We start from the raw sequence: 3,342 nt of genomic DNA, 5'->3' as shown, positions 1-3,342 counted from the left end.
GGAGAGGAGGGGAGAGGAGGGGAGGGGAGGGGAGGGGAGAGGAGAGGAGAGGAGAAAGACAAGACCCTTGAGCCAGAATCTGCATTTTAACAGTTCCTCGGGTGCTCTGTCTACATCAGTGGTCCCTAAAGGGCGATCCAGGGTCCTCAAGACTCTTTTAGGGAATTTTTATAATGCTACTATTAAGGTTTTGTTTGTTTTTTGCCTGTTTAACTCCCATCTTCTCCTGAATGTACAGTGGAATTTTCCAGAGGCTCCATGATATATAATGTTTAAAAAGTTGAATGCAAAAGCAGCTATGAGAATCCAGCTGTTCTCTATTAAGCCTTCCAAATGGAACTAAATAGTTAAAGAAATTTGCAAAAAAAGTTTTTATCTAAAACAATGCCACTCTTACTAATGCTATTTTTGTTCTTGGACAGTACAATTATTTTTCATAAATATGTGTTGTTTGTGTTAAGCTGCAATAGGTTTTTCAGTTTCTAAGTGAATTAATGCATACATTTTTGTAAGTTTCTCATTGTTAGCTTCCAAATCAGTAAATATCTATAGATATAACCCACATAAGCAAGTGCTCTTTGGGATCTCAATAATTTTTAAAAGTGTAAAGGGGTCTTGAGCCCCAAGTGATTGAGAACTGCTGGCCTAGAGTGCACTTCCCCTCTAGGATTCCGGGTCTGTTCTTTAAGAGAAAACTTCAGACTGACCCAAATCACAGGGGAGGGGGCCTGAGGCTATGGACTCAAGTAAAGATGAGGCTGATGGCCAGAAAAATCCAGAGCAGCTATGCTCTGTGGGTGGCACCCGGGCCTCCCTGCATCTTGGAACCCCCATTTCCAGAGCCCTATGGGTCCAGCAACCACAGACCTGGTACTGCCCATGGGTGAGTTCCAAGGTCCAAGTAATCAGCTGGACACAGGATTCCCTGTGCACTCTGGCTGGGAGTCACCTGTGTTGTTTTGGGAATTCATCCTCACAAGACAATGAGTTAGAACAACTATCACAGCTAGACCTGTACTGGTTGGGCAACAGGGTGTCCCTTCCCCTCTCTGGGCCTCTGTTTACCTGGATATAAAAGGGAAGATGATACTGCTCTCTCTCACCCTTGGGTGAAGTCATTGGTCAGCTAATAAAAGACTGTGAAGCTCTAACTCACCGCTACATCACCGCATCCTGAGGGCCATGCCTGTAGCCGGTGACATAGGTGATAGGCAGCTGGCGTTCAAGTTCTTGCAGGGAGGTGCTCATCCAGTCGGAAGGCAAGATGCTCTAGTATTGTCATCAGCAGACCTTCGTCCTTGCCCACCTTATGTAGGCCAGAGCTGGGCGGCAAGCCTGGAGGTAAGAGGTGGCCTCAACCCTGTCACCTGTGTTCTATTGTGGCCCCGTCTGTCTTTCCATACATCACACATTGTTAGCACCTACAAGCGGCTCTGAAGCTGCAAAGACCGCAGAGCTCACTGTGTCACTGCTTTAGATGCTCAGGAATCACCTCACTTATTATCTCTTCATTCATGTCATCCATTCTGCATTCATTCATTCCTGTCAAAACTCATTCAGCAAATACTTCTTCATGCCCACTAAAGGGAGAATCACCGTGGAACCTATTGAGATGTCAGTGGTTCTGATACTTTGTCTATCAACATCTCAGTGTCATCTGATTCTAGATCATCCCCTTGGTTCAGTTCTGCTCAGTCACTCTGTGATGAGGATAGTGTTTTTGAAATATTTTCAGCCATGTTTCTGGTAAATTATGTTGCCCTGAGGTTCCCCACCCACTGAAGCCAAGAGTGTCTGTGCTTCAGGGAAAGGGCACAGGAGACCAATTATAATGAGTCATCATCCAGCACGGACTGCCCAGTCAGGTTTTTTGGTTTCTGTTTTGTTTTGTTTAGTCCTTCATAAGACAATGTTGTTTTTAAAGCTAGGCTTTGCCAAGAAAGGGTTTAGTAAACTCTTTTAGTTTCCATTAACTATCAGGATCCAGGCTTAATGAATCATAGCTCATTGTAGCCTGGATCTCCTGGGCTCAAGTGATTCTCCCACCTCAGCCTTCCGAATAGCTGGGAGTACAGGCATGTGCCACTATGTCTGGCTAATTTTTATTTTATTTTATTTTTTGTAGAGGCAGGGTCTCACACTGTGTTGCCCAGGCTTGTCTCAAACTCTTGGCCTCAAGTGGTCCTCCTGCCTCAGTCTCCCCAGTTGTTGGGATTACAGGCATGAACCACTGCACCTGGCCTCGATATACCATTTCAGGGAAGTCCTTTCTACCAGGGCACTGAGGGGAGCCTACCTCTGCTGAGTATGGGGAAGAGAAGTGAGGCCAAGGAAGGAGAAGCCGGCAGATTCTCTATCTGGTTTCACCTTTCCGGGGCAAATTTCCATAGTTTCAGGGAAAAGCCAAAATTAAAGGGCCTTTGCCAACCAACCTATGGTAGGCAAAAAATCAGAATGGGGGTTGCGTTTGGGGGTGGTTAGAGACAGAGATTGGAAAGGGGCATGAGGGGAGTTTCTGGAGTGACCATTTGTTCTATATCTTGATTGGAATATTGGTTACATAGGCATTTATTAAAATGCAGCAAATGTACACTTTAGATTTGTATATCTCATTATATGTGAATTTAACACCAAGAAAAAAAAACCTGTAAACTGTATATCTCATTATATATGAATTTAACACCAAGAAAAAAAAAACCTGTAAACTGTATATCTCATTATATATTAATTTAACACCAAGAAAAAAAAACTGTTAACAAACAAACAAACAAAAAACTGTAAACAAACTCTAGTTAACCATAGGCATGCTGAAGTATTTAGAAGGAAGTGTACCAATGTCTGCAATTGACTTTGAAATGCATCAGGAATTTACTTGGTTGGATGGATGTGTGGATGGACGAATGGATGGATGGAAGAGCGATAAAATAAGCTTAGTAAAATGTTAATGGTAGGATCCTAGGTGAGGGGCATATGGCGTTCACTATTAAATTCTTTTAACTTTGCTCTCTGTTTGAAAATTTTCATAATAAAATGAAAAAAGGGTTTTTGCTTCATGTAGCATCATGTTGTTTAGCTGTCCAGTTCTTTTTATTGTTATTAAATTTTTTTTTTAAAGAAACAAGGTCTATGCTATGCTTCCCAGGCTGGACTTGAACTCCTGGGCTCAAGAGATCCTTCCATGTCAACCTCCTGAGTAGCTGGGACTACAGGCGTATGCCACTGCACACGGCTTGCAGACCCTTTTGAATGCCTTTGCTGTATTTTGCAAATTTCCAGCCTCAATAGTCCCACCATCCAAAGCCAGAACACAGAAAACTCAAAGCCCAGCCTCCCTGGTAGGTA

The sequence above is a fragment of the Mandrillus leucophaeus genome, unplaced genomic scaffold, assembly GCF_000951045.1.
Source record: "Mandrillus leucophaeus isolate KB7577 unplaced genomic scaffold, Mleu.le_1.0 Scaffold101, whole genome shotgun sequence".
NCBI classification, from domain to species: Eukaryota; Metazoa; Chordata; class Mammalia; order Primates; family Cercopithecidae; genus Mandrillus; species Mandrillus leucophaeus.
This window is presented reverse-complemented; position numbering follows the sequence as displayed.